The sequence below is a fragment of the Eriocheir sinensis genome, unplaced genomic scaffold, assembly GCF_024679095.1.
Source record: "Eriocheir sinensis breed Jianghai 21 unplaced genomic scaffold, ASM2467909v1 Scaffold1618, whole genome shotgun sequence".
Taxonomy (NCBI): domain Eukaryota; kingdom Metazoa; phylum Arthropoda; class Malacostraca; order Decapoda; family Varunidae; genus Eriocheir; species Eriocheir sinensis.
Genome location: NW_026110982.1, coordinates 22024 through 41783, shown reverse-complemented (window position 1 = coordinate 41783; position 19760 = coordinate 22024). Strand labels below are relative to the sequence as shown.

The 19760-nt window shown below is 41.8% G+C and overlaps 2 long non-coding RNA genes across 2 annotated transcripts; one reads left to right on the top strand and one right to left on the bottom strand.

Annotated features, from left to right (window-relative positions):
- The first annotated feature begins 695 nt into the window (after positions 1-695).
- On the top strand, positions 696-17588 carry LOC126990404 (uncharacterized). Its single transcript, XR_007744324.1, has 2 exons — positions 696-742; positions 16013-17588. It is a non-coding gene; the product is annotated as an uncharacterized LOC126990404 (long non-coding RNA).
- LOC126990405 (uncharacterized) lies at positions 17274-19356 on the bottom strand. Its single transcript, XR_007744325.1, has 2 exons — positions 19097-19356; positions 17274-19052 (listed from the first exon to the last, which is right to left on the bottom strand). It is a non-coding gene; the product is annotated as an uncharacterized LOC126990405 (long non-coding RNA).
- Between the last annotated feature and the right edge of the window lie 404 nt (positions 19357-19760).

Sequence of the window (19760 nt, the reverse complement as noted above, 5' to 3'; positions counted from 1 at the left end):
CCCACACACCTACGTACCCCCCCCCCCCACAATCCTTCTCCTGTGTCTGTGTCATTCCACCCGAAATAACAGCCGCTCCACTTAACTAGCCCGTTCATTCCACCCACCAACTCATTCCTTTTTCTTTTTTCCCAAGTCATTCTAATCCATCAGCATGTGCAATCCACCCATCCAAGTCCCTTCCTCCCTTCCGAGCTCATTCCACTCCTTTAGCCCATGTAGTTCCTTCCGTTCCCAGGTCATTCCACTCCACTAGCACATATAATTTACCCATCGATTCACTTCTTCCCTTTCGAAATCATTCCACTTCTCCTGCACATGTAGTTCCTTTCCCGTTCAAGCCATTCCACTTCACCAGCACATTCAATCCACCCACCAAGTCACTTCCTTCCTTCCGAATTCATTCCACTCCACTAGCACAAGTAATTCACCCACCAACACATGTATTCCACTTCACCGGCATATTCATTCCACCCAGCGGCACATTTAATCCACCCAGCCCTCCTTCCACTCCTTTCACAGCCGCGGGGTCACTGTACCTGGATGACGGCGTGACCCCACATGACCTCACCTCTGGTCCCACTGAGGAGCGCCTACAGATGAACGCCACCGACCACCAGCTGACGGTCACACGGGCCATCCCACCAGGGGCGCGGCGGGGGATCAGCCTGCCGCCACCCCTAAGTACTCGACTTTAGTGAACAGCGTGAAGGTGTACGGGGTGGACTACGTGGTGGGAAAGGTGAGTGAACGGTGAACGGTGAAAGCTAGATATCGAGCAAACAAGGTACTGGGATTTATTTCAAGGAGCGTAAGCAACAGAAGCGCCGAAGTCTTCCTCAAACTATATTTAGCATTAGTTAGACCTCATCTTGATTATGCGGTTCAGTTCTGGTCACCTTACCATAGAATGGATATCAAAATGTTAGAATCGGTACAGAGAAGAATGACTAAGATGATTCAGGGGTTAAGAAACTTGCCATACGAGGAAAGACTCAAACAGTTAAACTTGCATTTTCTAGAAAGGAAGGGTGCGTGGAGATATGATGAGGTTTATAAATGGATGAAGGGCTTTAGTAGGGGGGATATTCATGGGGTTTTGTTGGTAACAACTGGCAGGACACGTAGTAATGGGTTTAAACTGGATAAATTCAGACTCAACAGGGACATAGGCAAAAATTGGTTTACTAACAGAGTGGTGAATGATTGGACTAGGCTGAGCAATCATGTGGTGAGTGCCAATACAGTTGTCACATTCAAAAATAAATTAGAGAAATTCATAGATAGCGATATTAGGTGGGGTTGGATTCACGGGAGCTTGGGTTCAAAGGAGCTGCCTTGTACAGGCCTACCGGCCTCTTGCAGACTCCTAAGTTCTTATGTTCTTATGTTCATGTGAACGGAGGGGGACGGGGAGGACGAGGAGGATTGATAGATAGATAGATAGATAGATAGATAGATAGATAGATAGCAATAAAAAAGCATTAATAAGCGAAATTATATACCTCGGCGGTGTAGGCTATCTCTCTCTCTCTCTCTCTCAATCTAAATAAAACACTCGCTTCATTATCACCAATCACCATCATCCCCTCCCTCCTCCTCACACGAATATCGCCCCCCCACACCACCATCCTCACCACCACCACCACCACCACCATCCTCCCGCCAGCTCCACCAACGCATTCAGCCCACACAGATTCTAATATGGAAAAGGAACGAATACTCGGTGATTCAGACCCCTTGAGGGCCCTTTTTACGTTCGAAAGGAAAGTAATATGATCGAGATTGCGAGGACAGACAGACAGACAGACAGACAGACAGACAGTGAAAGTGATCGACATTGATTTATAGATACAGATATGGCAGGTAGACTGGTAGGGGGAAATTGTATTATAAAGAAAGAAAATTTGTAGGTAAGGATATAGATTTTTTGCACCAAGGACACCAGCGCAAGGAAAAATAAAACTAGAAAAAAAGTCCCCTATGTTGCTGCTCCCCAAAATATAAAGTAGAAAACTTCCTAATTCAAAACTGAAGATCGAATGAAGAGGTGTCTTGATACTCCTCTCTAGTAGGTGTTTAAGTCGGAGGCAGGACGGTATGCATACGAGGGAAGGCTGTTCGAAAGTTTACCAGTGAAAAGGATGAAATAACGGAGATGTTGATTAACTCTTGCATAAGGGGTTTGGACAGCATTGGGATTAGTGTATAAATATCATGTGCAGCGGAGTGGATGACATTCACTTAACAAACTCAGCATGAAAATATTGTTTGAAGGTAGAAGGAAAGGCAGGTAGGTAGACTTATTGATTGATGGAAAGGCAAATAGCTCAATAAATGAATAGATTGATAGATATATAAACAGATTGATAGATAAAATAACTGAGTGATGGATATAATGACATATACTGATAGATAGATAGATAGACAGACAGACAGACAGACAGATAGATAGGCAGATAAACGAACAGACAGACAGACGAACATATGAGTAGATGGGAGGTAGGAATATCGAGATAAGAAAATGGGAGAGACTGAAGTGAGGTGCGTGAAATATTCAGAGGCAAGGTTTCTACTCTGGATGAACACGAATATGGGTTTTGGTAATCTGTCTGCCTGTCTTTCTATCTGTCTGTCTGCGTCTGTCTGTCTGTCTCTCTCTCCCTCCCTCCATATCTCACTGTCACCATAGCAACGCCGTTTTTGAAGTTATTCGTTTTCTATACTTTTCCTTTCCTTTTTTTCTATTTTTTACTTTTTCTTATCCTTTCCTTTTGATGGCTTTTCTTCCCTTAATATCCTTTTCTCTCTTTTCCTTTCGTTTTTTTCTTTTCCTTGCTTTCTTTTTTACCTGCTCTTATTTTCTTTCCTTTCCTTTCTTTGCTCTTCTTACCTTTTCTGTCTTTTCCTTTCTCTTACATTCACAGTTTTTCTTTCCTCCTTTCCTTTATTTCCCTTTCCTTCCCTTTTATTTTTTTATACTTTTCTTTCCCGTCTTCTCCGTTCATTTTCTTTTAATTTTTCTTTCCTTTCCCTTAATTTCCTTTCGTATTCTTTCCCTTCCCTCTCTTCACCCATCTTCTTTCCTTTTCTCTCCTTTTTTTGTTTTACAACAAAGGAGACAGCTCAAGGGCACAAAAAAAGGAAACAATAATAAAAAAACGCCCGCTGCTCGCTGCTCCTATAAAAGAATCAAAAGAGGTGGCCGAAAGAGAGGTCAATTTCGGGAGGAGAGGTGTCCTGATACCCTTCTCTTGAAAGAGTTCAAGTCGTAGGCAGGAGGAAATACAGATGAATGAAGATTGTTCCATAGTTTACCAGCGTGAGGGATGAAAGAGTGAAGATGCTGGTGAACTCTTGCATACGGGGGTTGGATAGTATAGGGATGAGCATGAGTAGAAAGTCGTGCAGCGGGGCTGCGGAGGGGGAGGTATGCAGTTAGCAAGTTCAGAAGAGCAGTCAGCGTGGAAATATCGATAGAAGATAGAAAGAGAGGCAACATCGCGACGGAATTTAAGAGGTAAAAGACTATCAGTAGGAGGAGGAGAGCTGATGAGACGAAGAGCCTTAGACTCCACTCTGTCCAGAAGAGCTGTGTGAGTGGAGGCCCCCCACACATGAGATGCATACTCCATACTTCCCTTTCCTTTTCATTCCTACTTTTTAACTTTCTTTTTTTTTATCCGTTCCTTTCCTTTCCTCCCACTTCCTTACCTTCCGTCTCCTTCTCTCAACTTTCCCGTCCTTTCCTTTTCTCTCTATCTTCCCTATCCTTCATTTTTCTTTCTTGTCTTTGTGTTCTTTCCTTTCCTCTTTTCTGTCCTGTCCTTATATTTTTCCTTTCGTCTTGTCCTTTATTTTTCCGTCAATATATTAACTTTACCCACGGCATATTGTTTTTAGTGTTTCGGCAATATATCAGTTTTCTATCAATTACAAAAGTTTAAGTACAAGGTACAGTACCCTAAATTACCGTAGCAAAATATTGTGCGATGTAAAAAATTGCTTGTTTTGTAGGATAACTTGTTAGTAATTTTGTTTCATCTTCCATTAGAGAAAATGTACATAGTAAAAGAGAGAGAGAGAGAGAGAGAGAGAGAGAGAGAGAGAGAGAGAGAGAGAGAGAGAGAGAGAGAGAGAGAGAGAGAGAGAGAGAGAGAGAGAGAGAGAGAGAGAGAGAGAGAGAGAGAGAGAGAGAGAGAGAGAGAGAGAGAGAGAGAGAGAGAGAGAGAGAGAGAGAGAGAGAGAGAGAGAGAGAGAGAGAGAGAGAGAGAGAGAGACCTTACCTGAACATTCAATCAATACCTATCATGGTGGGGACACGTTGAAAAGATAATTTTAGCAATATGATTCAGCACTCTGATGAATGGGATTGGTATCTGTGATATGCTCAGAAGCTTATATCGCGAGGGTCGGGGGGGGGGGGGGGGATTCAGATGCACAGCCCCCCTCCTCTTACTCTTCAGTTACATCTTTTCACTTTCCTTCCTTGAGCGATCGACTCCCTTCATGAGGTTAGGTATAAGGAGTTAAGCTAAATATATTGCATTGGGATTCGATAGATTTGCGCCCCTATCACAAACTCTTCATTCCAAACTCTTGTCATATCTCCCTTCCGAGCCCATTTTACAAGATCGCCCTCTTTTCGGTTATATTGCAAGTTCTTTCCTTTCTTATTATTTAATTATCTCTCAATTATCAGGCCATACTGGAAGTTTTCCTTTCTTAGACCATATTACAATTTCTCCCTCCCGTTTCCGTCTACGGGGCCAGTAGGCTTTTTTGATGGGGCCTGATGGTCGGCCCCCAGCCCGTTGTGGTGGTGGCAAGTGTTCATAGTAGCGCCATCTTGCTTGGCTCATGCTGCCCCCCCGGAGCTCGTCAATGACCATTTCTTTTAGAGGGAGAATCTAGAGTCCGCGTTGATTTGTGGTCTTTGCGACAGCATGTGGTAGTCTTAGGCCACTCGACGGTGACTGAAAATCCCAGCCAGGCACTGGGCTAGGCACGAACCCACGTCGTCCTGGACGCGGCGCCGTCACGCTAACCACTCAGCCACTGCCTCCCCCCTTAGACTATATTACGACTCTCCTCCTAGACCATATTACAAGTTTTCCCTACCGAGGCGATATTACAAGCTTTCACTTCCCTCCCTCTCTGGACTATATTACAGACTCACTCTCAAGGTCATATTTCAGGCACCCCTTTCATTGGCTACATTACAAACTCCCGTTTCATATAAGCTGTCACTTCCAACAAGTTTTTCTTCCTTATCAGAATCTCTCCCTTATTATACCATATTACAAGTCCTACCTTTGTAGGCAATCCCTGCGTCATCACTTTCAACAATGTAATTCGGCCAGACTCCGTTTCCTACGATCTCAACATTCCCTACGTTCCCTACGATCAGCTCTCCTACCACTTTTATCTGTCAGTGATATCATAGTGCATATTAGACTTATGAATTTTATCTGTTAGTAATAGTATGGCGCAGATTGGCCAATAAAAAAAATAATGAGAAAGAATATATGTTCAGTCTAACGAAGGCGAAAAATTGGTTAAAAAATGAAATGTTATTGTTTACGGAGTTGGTTGGAATTTAGTCTTTTATTGCTGTAGTCCACCCTCATTTGCTCATTAATATATGTACGCCACTGGGTATGCCTAATGAGAGAGCGTGTACGGTTTAGGCCTATAAACACACACACACACACACACACACACACACACACGCGCGCGAATTAAAGATACCCTAGAGAACTCGTTTGAAAAATATGAAATAGAAATAACAGAAGAAAAATATGAGAGCAGGATTCAATTTCCCTTTTAATCTACCGTTTTGTGCCTCCCGTTACCGATCTCTCCACATTTTTCCGGGTTTTATTTTGTTTTCCGATTTATTTTCTATCGTTCTACTTCTCTCGTCGGGGTTGATTGATTTTACTTCCGGTTAATATTCTCTTCTTTTTAATCATCCCGCGCCGTCTTCCGCTGCTTCGTTTTCATGATTAATTTATCCTTTAGCGTTATAGTTCCCGTATAGCCTGAGGTTTTTAGATTAATACTGATGGATAGATACTTTTGTAGATAAAAAGGTGGATTGATAAGTAAATATGTAGATGCTAGATACATTCGTAGATAAAAATGGTAGATTAAGAGGTAAATATATAGATGATAGGAACATTCGTAGATAAAAAAAGGTAGAATAAGTGGTAAATATGTAGATGATAGGAACATTCGTAGATAAAAAAAAGGTAGAACAAGAGTTAAATATATAGATGATAGGAACATTCGTAGATAAAAAAAGGTAGAATAAGTGGTAAATATGTAGATGATAGGAACATTCGTAGATAAAAAAAAGGTAGAATAAGTGGTAAATATGTAGATGATAGGAACATTCGTAGATAAAAAAAAGGTAGAATAAGTGGTAAATATGTAGATGATAGGAACATTCGTAGATAAAAAAAAGATAGAACAAGATTTAAATATGTAGATGATAGGAACATTCGTAGATAAAAAAAAAGGTAGAATAAGAGGTAAATATATAGATGATAGGAACATTCGTAGATAAAAAAAGATAGAACGAGAGTTAAATATGTAGATGATAGGAACATTCGTAGATAAAAAAAGATAGAATAAGTGGTAAATATGTAGATGATAGAACATTCGTAGATAAAAAAAAGGTAGAATAAGTGGTAAATATGTAGATGATAGAACATTCGGAGATAAAAAAAGGGTAGAATAAGTGGTAAATATGTAGATGATAGAACATTCGGAGATAAAAAAAGGTAGAATAAGTGGTAAATATGTAGATGATAGAACATTCGTAGATAAAAAAAGGTAGAATAAGTGGTAAATATGTAGATGATAGAACATTCGTAGATAAAAAAAAGGTAGAATAAGTGGTAAATATGTAGATGATAGAACATTCGTAGATAAAAAAAGGTAGAATAAGTGGTAAATATGTAGATGATTGAACATTCGTAGATAAAAAAAGGTAGAATAAGTAGTAAATATGTAGATGATAGAACATTCGTAGATAAAAAAAAGTAGAATAAGTGGTAAATATGTAGATGATAAAACATTCGTAGATAAAAAAAAGTAGAATAAGTGGTAAATATGTAGATGATAGAACATTCGTAGATAAAAAAAGGTAGAATAAGTGGTAAATATGTAGATGATAGAACATTCGGAGATAAAAAAAGGTAGAATAAGTGGTAAATATGTAGATGATAGAACATTCGGAGATAAAAAGGTAGAATAAGTGGTAAATATGTAGATGATAGAACATTCGAGATAAAAAGATAGATTGAAATTTAAATATATAAATGAGAAAAACATAAATATATATACAAAGTTGCATTCATACAAGCACACATACATACACACATACGTATAGATTTAAATTGTCAATGAGGTGGTTAGGAAGTAAAATAAAATAAAAAAACTATTCACTTCAGTCTTTCCTCCCTCTCTTGCTCCTTTTTTCACGCACTCAACTCCCTCCCACATTTCTTCTTTCACTGCCTCCCCCTCTCCCCATTCCTCCCTTCCTCCCTCATTTCCCGACTCATTCCTTTAATCACTCACTCACTAACTTATTCTTTCAATTACTCACTAGTTCAGATGCTAAGCGTTATGTAGCGTCCAGCCACGAGCCTTGTTATTCCTGTTGGGAGGGTCGCGTGTTAAAAGATGTTGAGTAATGCAGAGTAGCCATCAGCGTAGGCGTGGGTAGAACAGTTTCTTAGGGAAATAATAAAATAATAGAAAGCATGAAAGACAGAACACAGCCCTGCGGAACACCACTGTTGATAGGTTTAGGGGAAGAACAGTGACCGTCTCCACAGCAGAGATAGAACGGCTTGAAAGGAAACTGGAGACGAATGTACGGAGAGAGGGATAGAATACGTAGGAGGGAAGTTTAGAAAGCAAAGATTTGTGACAGACGGTCAAAAGCTTTCGAGATGTCTAAGGTAACGGCAAAACTCTGATCGAAACGGCTAAGAGATGGTCAGGAATCAGATAGAAAAGCAAAAAGACTACTATAAAAAATTGTAGAGCGCCACTTGCAGAATCCGTACACGTGATTAGAGAGATCAGAATTTGATATATGCTTAGGATCGTTCGTGTTAAAAGCATTGTTTCAAAAGAGTTATATTAAGACAAAAAAAAAAGCTATTGGACGGCAGTTTGTAGGATTAGGGCGGTCACCCTTCATAGGCACAGGCTGTATGTAGCCGTACATGCAGGCAGGAAGGAAAGATAGATGTTGAAAGGCTGATACGTAAGAGTTTGACCAGGTAGGACATATCTCAGCCCAGGCATATATCGGCTTTTGTTAAATCAGCTTCCCGGAGGGTAGGCGTTCTGTATCGTCCCCACCAGTTTTTGCCCCCTCCCAGATGTCATCCATATACAATGGCCTGTCCGCCCTCGTATGAATTTTGTATCTCATGTATGTGAGGTTCTACACACAGTCCTTTTGGACACACTAGAGTCAAAGACTTCGTTTGTAAACTCCCCCTTCCACTGACAGTTTTCTACCTCATAAATATATTCCGCCGCAATGTAGCCTCTTTTTTTTTTTTTCCTATCGATGTTTTCATGCTGACTGCTCTTTTGACCTTGCTAACTGCATGTCTTCACTCCTCCCGCCACCCCGCTGCACACGACTTTCTGCTCTAGCTCATCCCTATGCTATCCGAATCCCTTATGCAAGAGTTAACCAGCACTGTCACTCGTTCATCCCTCACACTGGTAAACTCTAGAAGAGCCTTCCGTCGTCTGTATTTGCTCTCGCCTACGACTTCAACTCTTTGAAGAGGGAAGTATCAAGACAACTCTCCAAAGGAAATCGACGCTCATTTGGCCGCTCAAACCGTCTTCATATTGCTGGAACAGCGCTCAGCGTTTTTTTTTTGTACTCCGTTTTTCTATCGTTTGAGCTGTTGTAAAAAACTCATTCACTCACTCATTCACTTGCCCACTCATACTCACTCACTCACTCACTCACTCACTCACCCACTTACCCACTCATTCACTCGTTCACTTACCCACTGCTCATGCTCACACGCTCACTCTCTCACTCACCGTCACCACAACAATGGCCCTTTTTAGCTCTGCGTATAAATAGTTTCAGAATACTTCCACGGCGGATGAATGAACTCGGAGAGCGGGAACACATGTATAGTCTGCCCCCCTCCCTCCCGCAGTCCCCTGAAAAGAAAGGAGAATTATTGAATAAAAACTAAATGGAAAAAGTTATGTATAGGCAACTCCGTAACTATGGGAGCGGCGTGTGTGTGTATGTGTGTGTGGAGGGGGGGCGGAGGAGGAAGAATGAGGGGTGGATTGCGGTGGGGATTAATTTGTGACTGGATACTAAGAAGCGTCGTGAGGTGACTGATGACTGGCTTGTGGTGCGTGGTTGGTGATGAACGGTGTGGTGAACGAGACCTTTAATGGTGAATAATGGGGGGCGAATGATTAATTGAAACCCTTAAAAAAGGTGAAGTGATAAGGTGTTCGATCCTTTTCCAACAGTATATGGGTCTGTAGTTATCTATCTACGTGTATTTATCTATCCATCTATCTATCAGTCTGTCTATCTGTAACTATCAATCTATCTATCTATCTATCTATCTATCTATCTATCTATCTATCTATCTATATCTATCTATATCTCTATCTATCAACCTTTCTTTAAATTATACTATATTGATGTTGATATGTCATTCTTTGTTTCTTTATCCATATCAATCAATATCTCTTTGAAAGTATTTACCTTTTTATATATGTATGTATGTATGTATATATCTACCTACTTAGCTGTCATCTCTATGCCTCTGTCTTTGTCTCTGTCTGTCTCTCTGTCTATTTTTCTGTCTGTCTCTCTGTTTATCTCTGTCTGTGTCTGTCTCTGTCTGTCTGTATTTGTCTTTGTCTGTCTGTCTGTATTTCTGTTTGTCTGTCTGTCTATTATTGTCTGTCTCTCTCTCTCTCTCTCTTGCTCTTGAAATAAAACTTACATAAAGGGAGGAGAGGATGGAAATTCAGGTGGTGATTGAGTTAGACATTCGAATCTACTTACTAATGGTTTTCCTCCTCCCTGGCTGGAACGAATTATATCAAGATCGTGCTAGTGATTACGGCGGCGGCGAGGGTGCTGCTGGTGGTGGTGATCAGATGGAAAGGGTTTGATTGTGATGTGATTTCTTTCCATTTCATCTTCAGCTCTCTCTTTTGATTTTGGTGTGTCAGGGTCTCAGTAGTTAGGTTAAAGGGGAAGGGTCTAGGAAGGCTTTGTTACGTGTACTGGCGGCGGCTTGGTTTGGCTGGTGTGGTTCTTGTTGTTGATTGTTTTAGAAATGTACGGTTGTTATTATTAATCATATATACATTTCTATTTTTCTTCTTCTTTTTCTTGTTCTTTTAAATATTAGTGCTGCTACCACTACTACTACTACTACTACTACTACTACTACTACTACTACTACTACTACTACTACTACTACTACTACAACTACTACTACTAATACTACTACTACTACTAATACTAATACTACTTCTACGTTTACCAGTTACTACTACTACTACTACAACTACGGGCCTCCATCTATTAGAGTTGGTGTTGTGAGCGGTATATTTTCTCATATCCTTCATTAAAGCAATTCATTGGCCCCAATTTTGCCAATGACTGTATGACAACCATCTTTTATTTAATATTACAAACTTTACTAAACATTTTATTTTTGTTAACAGAGCTTGGGTTGATACGACTATCAACCACTGTCGCCTCAAAGTCCAGGTCAGCAATGCGGGTGGTTTTGGGTGCAGGTGATCTGTTCCTCTCAGGCAGACCAAGGCTGACCTCAGGAGGGAGAAGGACAGCCTGTATCTCATCCAGGCGACCACACTGCTTCTTGGCTGTTGTTTATCCGCCAGTGTTTCAGCGAGTCTTGCGTAGAAGTTCTGTGCCCTTGGTCCCATCCCTCCTGCCGTCGTGAATACTACCGGGGTGAAGGAGCCCTGGTCCACATTCTGTATTCTTTCTTCATATGCTCTGTTCTTCTCTTGTTCGTTTCTTCTGGGCTGCATTAAGGGTCAGGTCTCTGTGGTACGGGGCCATGGGATCAAAGATCCTTATATCAAAGTATGCCCCTTTGTCCACGAGTCCAAAACCCTCTGGCGCTAACATCCACTCGTGCTTGTTCGAAACATTATGGTGCGTCTGGCGAGGTGTTCGCCTTGCAGAGGGAGCAGCATGGGTTCCACAGTCACGTCGTGGCAGACTTCTTTCAGCATCTGAGCTGTTACGTCTCTACTTCATCATGTCTGATGCAGACGAAACCTCCTCTTTGCATGTCATGGCATGATTTTGGTTGAAGGGTGAGCCACAGTTACACATGTTTGGGAGCCCATCCACTGGCCAGCCATACCTGAGGGCAAGGGCATCAGTAAATTCTTTTTGTTTGTTGAAGCCTTTGCCCTGATAGGTAGTGTGGTTAGCCAGTTTGAAGCGCCCACTTCCTGTGCAATATCTGTCCTCCTCCTTGTGTCTTCTGGGAGTTCTCTCATTAGGTCACCAGAGTGTCTCTGTTTTCCTTCTGTTTATGGAGATTTCATTCTAGTGACCTAATATCTTGAGGGTTGTCTTCACCCTTTCATTTTGATTGGTAATATATCTGGTCAAGGAGGCTGTGATTCGGATTGAGTTCCTGAATTCAGACTCAGCCAGATTTTGCGGTTGGTGATGCTGAGCCCACCCATTCTTGGCGGCAACTCCAGCAATCTTTCTCTCCTGGTCACTGGGACATCTCCCATTTCCTATCGCCGGTATGAAGGTGTTTCTGATAGCATCTTCCATAGGTTTTAGTAACGGAGCAACATCAGAACTGTCCTCATGAGGTAGTTCCATTTATGCTTGACACCGTACGTAAATGTTGCGTAGGCTGCCTGCGGTTCTGTTTTGGCGATCTCGCTCAGTCTCTGCAGTTCGACTCCCAGCGCTTTTACAGCCGTTTTCACATATTCGGTTCTGTATTCAGCTGTTCCAATGGCTGCCCTGAGGTGTCTTTCTCCAGTCACTGACAGTTTCACGTTACTGCCCTGGAATGCTGTTTTGGCCTGATCATGCCTCTGGTTTTACAATCACCACAGACTACTACTACTTTTTTTTTTTTTACAACAAAGGAGACGGCTCAAGGGCAACAAAAAGAGTGTAGAATAAAAACAGCCCGCTACTCACCGCTCCCATAATAGACAAAAGTAAAGCGTGGCCAAAAGAGAGATCAATTTCGGGTAGAGAGGTGTCTTATACACTTCTTGAAGGTCAAGTCATAGGCAGGAGGAAATGCAGACGTAGGAAGGCTGTTCCAGAGTTCACCAGTGTAAGGAATGAAAGAGTGAAGATGCTGTTTAACTCTAGCATAACGGTTTTGGACAGTATAGGGATGAACCAGAGTAGAAAGTCGAGTGCAGCGGGGCCGCGGGAGAGAGGGAGGCATACAGTTAGCAAGTTCAGAAGAGCAGTCAGCATGAAAATATCGATAGAAGGTAGAGAGGCAACATGGCGGCGGAATTTAAGAGGAAGAAGACTGTCAGTATGAGGAGGAGAGCTGATGAGACGAAGAGCCTTTGACTCTACATTATACCCCTCACACATGAGATGCATACTCCATACGAGGGCGGACAAGGCCCCTGTATATGGACAGCATCTTGGAGGGGGGAAGAACTCACGGAGACGATACAGAATGCCGGACCTAGAGGAAGCTGATTTAGTAAGAGAGCAGATATGAGGTTTCCAGTTGAGATTTTGAGTAAGGACAGACCGAGGATGGTTATTGTAGGAGTTGACAGCTGAATGTTATCGAAGAATAGGGGATAGGTGTTTGGAAGATTATGTCGAGTTGACAGGTGAAGAGATTGAGTTTTTAAGGCATTCTGCAGCCTCCAATCTGGACTCTTGTAATTCTTGTTGAGAAGGTCTTCTATCAAGAGAAGTTGAGAAATGCAGAGTAGAATCATCGGCGTAAGAATGGATAGGACATTTCGTTTTGAAAAGATCATCAGTGAACAGCAGAAAGAGAGTGGGAGATAGAACAGAGCCCTGAGGAACACCACTGTTGACAGGTAGGGGAAGAACAGTGACCGTCTACATCAGCAGTGATAGATCGGTCAGAGAGGAAACTGGAGATAAAGGTATAGAGAGAAGGATAGAAACCGTAGGAGGGTAGTTTGGAAAGTAAAGGTTTGTGCCAGACCCTATTAGAGGCTTTTGATATGTCCAGCGCAACTGAGAAAGTTTCACCGAAACGGCTAAGAGAGGATAACCAAGAATTAGTTAAGAGAGCAAGAAGATCGCCAGTTGAACGCTCCTTTCGGTACCTATACTAGCGATCAGATAGAAGGTCAGAAGTGGAAAGGTGCTTTTGAATCTTCCGGTTAAGGATAGACTCAAAAGCTTTAGATAGGCAGGAAAGTAAAGCTATAGGACGGTAGTTACAGGGATTGGAACGGTCACCCTTTTTAGGCACAGGCTGAATGTAGGCCTACTTCCAGCAGGAAGGAAAGGTAGATGTTGATAGGCAGAGGCGAAAGAATTTGTCCAGACAGGGTGTCAGCACGGAGGCACAGTTTTTAAGGACAATAGGAGGCACACCATCAGGTCCATAGGCTTTCTGAGAGTTGAGACCAGAGAGGACATAGAAAACATCATTCTCAAGAATCTTAACGGGCATAAAGGAGTCAGAGGGAGGGTGATTAGGAGGAATACGCCCATAATCGTCCTGAGTGGACTACTACTACTACTACTACTACTACTACTACTACTACTACTACCACTACTACTGCTACTACTGTTACTGCCATTGCTAATATCAACGTCTTTGTTATACTGAATACGGGAGTGTGAACCAAATTAGACACGACCATAATTTTAGTAAATTAAATATGGTAAACATTCTCCTTAGAGTTTATTACCTCCACCACCACCGCCACCACTCCCTGCGCCTCCCTTTTTCTTTTTTTATACCTCATCTTTTCTTCTAGTTTTGTTATTCTCTTGTATATTCCTTTTTCTCCTCCTCCTTCATGACCTCCTAACTCTTTCTCCTTTTTCTCGATCTGTTACAATCCTCTTTCTTCCTCCTTTTGTCCTCCTTTTCCCTATTGTCTATTTTTTGCCTTTCTTCTTTACTCGTTCTTAATTTACTCGTTCTTATTCTTCTTGTTTTTTCATTTCTTCTTGGAGATGATATGTATGATTTCTCTCTATCTCTCTTCTCTCATAAGAACATAAGAACGCAGGAGTCTACAAGAGGCCGGTAGGCCTGTACGAGGCAGCTCCTTTGACCCTAAGCTCCCGTGTATCTAACCCCACCTAATATCGCTGTCCATGAATTTATCTAGTCTATTTTTGAATGTGACAATTGTATTGGCACTCACCACATGACTGCTAAGCCTATTCCACTCATCCACCACCCTGTTTGTAAACCAATTTTTGCCTGTGTCCCTGTTGAATCTGAATTTATCCAGTTTAAACCCATTACTTCGTGTTCTACCCGGTTCTCTTACCAACAAAACCTTATGAATGTCTCCCTTATTAAAGCCCTCCATCCATTTATAAACCTCGATCATGTCTCTACACACCCTTCGCCTTTCTAGAGAATGCAAGTTTAACTGTTTGAGTCTTTCCTCGTATGGCAAGTTTCTCAACCCCTGAATCATCTTAGTCATCCTCCTTTGCATCAATTCTAACATTTTGATATCCATTCTATAGTAAGGTGACCAGAACTGAACCGCATAGTCAAGATGAGGTCTAACTAATGCTAAATATAGTTTGAGGAAGACTTCGGCGCTTCTGTTGCTTACGCTCCTTGAAATAAATCCCAGTACCCTATTAGCTCGATTTCTAGCTTGAATGCATTGTGCCCTTGGACGGAGATCAGAGCTCACTAAGACCCCTAAATCCCTCTCGCACCCAGACCTGCTCATGAGAGTGTCATTTAAGCAATAGTTATGTGAGGGGTTGTTCCTACCTACACTCAGAATACTGCACTTCCCTACATTGAACTCCATCTGCCATTAATCCGCCCAGTCATACAATCTGTTGAGTTCACCTTGGAGAACACTAACGTCCTGATCTGACTCAATTACTCTACCGATCTTGGTATCATCTGCAAATTTACTAACATCACTACTAATTCTTGTATCTAAGTCATTGATATAAATAATAAACAAAAGTGGACCTAATACCGAACCTTGTGGGACCCCACTCTCTCTCTCTCTCTCTCTCTCTCTCATCCTCTTTCCTACTACTTCTCTTCCCTTACTTTTACTCTTTTTTTTTTCCCTCTCATTCCATTCTCCTCCCCTACATCATTCTCTACTTCATTTTCTTTCTCCTCTTTTTTCCCTTCGTTCACTTCATTCTCCAAATAATTTTTCTTCTCCTCCACCACATTTTCCATCTCCTCTTTCCTCTCCTGCGCCTCAATCCCCACCTCTTATATTCGTATGCTCCCCTCCTCTTCCTCCACCTTTTTATATCCTCTCCACCTTATTCTCCACCTCAATCTCTTTCATCCACCTCATTATCCACTTCCATCTCTTTCCCTTTTTTCATCCGCCTATTCTCCACCTCCAATTTCTTTTCCTCCATCTTACTCTCTACTCCAAAATCTTTAGTTTCCACCCTCGTCTCTATCTCATTCTCTTTCCTCTCTTTCACTTCATTCTCCACCTCCTATTTCCTTGCCTCCACCTTACTCCACCCCAAAATCTTCTGTTTCCACCTCATCCTCCATTTGATTTCTTTACCGCTTTCACCTCATTCTCTAACTCTTTATTTCCTATCTTCTACCTTACTCTCTCCCTCAGGCTCTTCCCCTTACACCTCCTTCTCCATCTCAATCTCTTTCTGTTCCACCCCCAATCTCCATCTCATTCCATTACCTCCCTTTCACATGGTTCTCCACCTCAGTCTCACCCATGCCTGTTCTCTCCCCAGGTCACGGCTCAGGGGCTGACGATCACCAACTATACTCAGGATGCAGACACGGGCGCGCTCACCATCCAGGGTTTAGCGTATGACTGGTGCGTCGCCTCCCATCTCGTAGTGACCTGGGACCGTGAAGCCTGAAGGAAGACGAAGAAGGAGGATAACTAAAGGAAAAACAGAGGATGGTGTGGATTGAAGCGAGTTATCAAGAAGACGTGAAGAGGGGAAAGAGAAGGAACCGGAGAAGAGAAAAAGAGGTGAGATAAAAGAAATTGGATAGTGTGAAAGAAGGGTAAGGTAAAGTAGATTACGTGGGTAATCAGGATGGACTAGAAGAAAATATATTAAAGGAAGGAATATTGACCAGTGATAAATGTAGGCAAAGAGAATGACGAACAGTTGGAGTAAGAAGAAAAGGAATAGAAATGATGTTGAATGAAAAGAGTGTAAAGAGACAAATGAAGACGAAGAGAAAAAGAAGAAAACGAGATTGAAATTGACAATATGGAGATCGTGAACAAAACAGAAGGGAAGCTGACAAAAAAAGACACCAAAGAAAACGTTAATAAGAAGCAAACAAAGCAGAAAATGAAGGATGGTCGAAGAAAACAAATCAAAAAGAAAACGAACGAAATAAAATAAAAAGAACCAGTCAATGGAAAAACGAGGGGGAATAAAAAGGGAAATATATCATAAGGAAAATGAAGAAAGTTAATAAGAAAACAAACGAAAAAGAGAGCGAGGAAAAAACGAAATGAATGAAAACAGAAACGAAGGAAGAGATAGAACAAACAAAAAAAGTGAAACTCTGCCACAATGAAGAAGAAGAGGAGGAAAGAGGCGGGCAGAAGGGAAGAAAGACGGACAGACCACAAGAAAACAAGGCAGCGGTAGGCCACTCACACCTGCACTACATCACCAGGTGAAGGCCGTGTTCAGTAACGTTTGTAGAAGTAGTTAATTAGCCACTAACTTGTAGCAATTTAGTAATCACAATTGTTGTAATTTAGATAATCACCTGGCAATTAGTTATTCACCCATAGTACCTGATTAGCTAATTGTATGATTCATTAAGTAATCACCTATACTTGTATATTCGCTAGTTACCTGTTGTAATTATTTAGTGATTCATATGTAAGTTGAAATGAGCTAATCACCCATTGTATGTACTGAACTAGCTAAACACCTGTAGCACTAATGAACTAATCCCGCCTGTACTGCATGTTGTATCAGGGCACATTGTATCCTCTACCGTGTTTAAATATATCACTGTGTATGTGTGTGTGTGTGTGTGTGTGTGTGTGTGTGTGTGTGTGTGTGTGTGTGTGTGTGCGCTCGCGCGCGCATGCGTGTTTATCAGGTGTTATTTGTTCAGGTGAATTAATAATTACTCAATTACCTACAGTTAATTTGGCGCATCGACGAGCGAGTAAGGTAATTTAGGGAACGCTTAATTGGAAGGGAGAGTTGTAGTGTGTGTGTTGACAGCATTTTGCAGTTTATTTGTGTTTATTTTGTACAATTTCCCATTAAGGGCTATCCTGTATCTTCACTCATTATTCTTGCTAATAAACTCCGCAGTGGCTTTCTTTCGTTTGTATTTATGTATATCATTAATGCTGTTCAGCTTCCAAATGAAACATTTATCATTTATTTTCACTTCTGTTGCGTTCACTGGTAACTCTGGGACATCTTCCTTCGTCTGTATTTGTCTATATGCCTGTCTAATTATCCGCCTTGCTCTGTTTATTTATATAGCCGTCCTTTCTCCTTGTGATTCATTTTCTTTTAGGAGATTTATTTTTTATTTTTTTACATCTGGCCTATAGCGCCGGTAGGCTATTACATTGGGGCCTGATGGTCGGCCCGAGCCCGTCATGGCGCAGGCAATTGTTTATAGTGGCGCCATTATTATTGGCTCATGCTGCCTCCCGGAGCTCATTCTTGATTTCACTTGCGCTGCACAGATTCTTCTAGACTCCGGGTTGATAGGTGGTCTTCTGGACGACATGTGGGTAGTCTTAGGCCACTCGGCGGTGACTGAAAAATCCCAGGTGGTTAGCGGCGGATTCGAACCCGCATCATCGACAGCGCGGCGGAATGCGGGGCCGGCACGCTAACCACTCAGCCACCGCCTCCCCAACTCAGTACTCAGATATCGATGAAACGCAGACTTATATCTCTTTCGGTGTCTTATGTATTCCTTTTATTGTAGCAGAGTGTTGTTTTGTTGTTATTATTTTGCTTAGCTATAGTCTCTCCTCTTTTGCCGCACCGTATTGAAAGCATATTATCCTTGCGCATGTGCTAACGAGTGCAACATAATAAAGTAGACGATAGTATAATGTATATTCATAAACAGTATATCCAACAACTGAATGATCATCGCAGTGCCGGTGCGCCTATGCAGAACAACTAATTGAGTGATATTAGCGTGCAGGTTACGTGCATGAATGTTTAACGACTGACGGAATCGCAATGGGTATATTTTTTGCGGCGCTCATAAAACGTCTAGTATTTTCACGTTCCGTACAAAAATGTACCTATGGAATTTGGGTATATGCGAATCCTTTATTTCAGTACTTTAGCCTAAAATACCTAAAAAAATATAACGTTATAAAAAAATCCAGATCTAAATTAATCCAATCCAAGTCAACAGAACCAAGTCCAGCATAACTTTGCCATAACCAAACCAAGCCAAACCAGCCAACCCAACCCATCTCATCCCATCCCAGCCTAACCAACCAACCCAACCCAACCCAACCCAACCCAACCCTACTCAACCCAACGGAACTCGCCCCCAAAGTATATCTAAACCAAAGTATACCCTAACCAAACAAAGTACACCCTAACCTAACAAAGTATACCTTAACCAAACAAAATATACCCTAACCTAACAAAGTATACCCTAACCAAACAAAGTATACCCTAACCAAACAAAGTATATCTTAACCTAACAAAATACCCTAACCAAACAAAGTATACCCTAACCTAGCAAAATACCCTAACCAAGCAAAGTATACCCTAACCTAACAAAGTATACCCTAACCTTACAAAGTATACCCTAACTAACCTTACAAAGTATACCCTAACCTAACAAAGTATACCCTAAACTAACCTAGAAACAACAACCCTACCCAGTCCAACCTAACCTAACCTACCTTACCTAAACGGAACCCATTCCACTTAAACCCAACCCAGCCCAACGTAAACCAAACCTAACTATGCTATCTCTTCTTTTCCCTCGTGATGGTAAATGAAAGGGCGGGTTTCTCTTGCGTGTAACACTCTCTGTGATCAAAGCAGATTAGAGAACGAATTTAATTAACCATGTAATTTTCTCTTGATTGAGGTTAACAATCCTGCAGCTGCTATTTGTTGTTTTAATATGACCTGTTTCCATGTTTGTATTTGGTGTGACTCTTTATTTCGTGTGTGTATGTGTGTGTCTGTGTGTGTGTGTGTGTGTGTGTGTTCGCGCGCGTTCGTGCGTGCCAGCGTTCGTTCGTATTTACATGTGTATGTGTGTGTGTGTGTGTGTGTGTGTGTGTGTGTGTGTGTGTGTGTGTGTGTGTGTTTGTTTGTTTGTTTGTTTGTTTGTTTGTTTGTATTCACCTTGGCCTGATCACGAGTTAGACTCACAATCGCCAGCAAGTACCCTCCCAACAAGAGCAAGGTCATTATAGTCGATCTCTGGGTACTACTGGGACCTCCACACACCACACACCCCATCCCCCTTCCTCAAGGGGGGACAGTA